The following is a 559-nucleotide window of genomic DNA, read 5'->3' as shown; positions in this document are numbered from 1 at the left end:
TTTTTAAAGCATTGTAATAAGAAAAATAGCCGCTGAATTTTGGTTGTTCAAGTGCTTTCAGACCACTCAATTCACGGGTCAATCATTACAAGTTGATCCCATGAGATTTTTCTACCCAGTTGACCAATTACGAGTTAGGATGACAAAGCACAACCAATCTTAGATGGACAAGTCACTTATTGTGACATTTTTTATAATTTTGTAATAAAAAGAAAGAACAGAAAGTCGAAGCCGACGATAAAGTATTGGATTCTTATCGTGTGGATACTGACACCTTAATTAATCTCTATCACGTATTGATGGTGGTTCACCACAGCGAATATCTGGCCCTTCAATAAAAACCTGATTTTTACACGTGGTGGGGCCAAGTTTTTGTGTCTCATCATCTTGCAATTGCGTCACGCAATTACGCATTTGCCTATAATTAAACAATCTATTTTTAATTCTGTACACTTAAATTATTAAATTATCATATGTTAAAAAAATAAATTATAATATTCCAACAATATTATAATTCCAAGGAGGCACCCGCCCCCGAGGGGGGGGGGGGGGGTGGGGG

Source organism: Populus euphratica, unplaced genomic scaffold (assembly GCF_000495115.2).
Source record: "Populus euphratica unplaced genomic scaffold, PopEup_1.0 scaffold1019.1, whole genome shotgun sequence".
NCBI classification, from domain to species: domain Eukaryota; kingdom Viridiplantae; phylum Streptophyta; class Magnoliopsida; order Malpighiales; family Salicaceae; genus Populus; species Populus euphratica.
Note: the sequence above shows the minus strand (reverse complement) of the source record.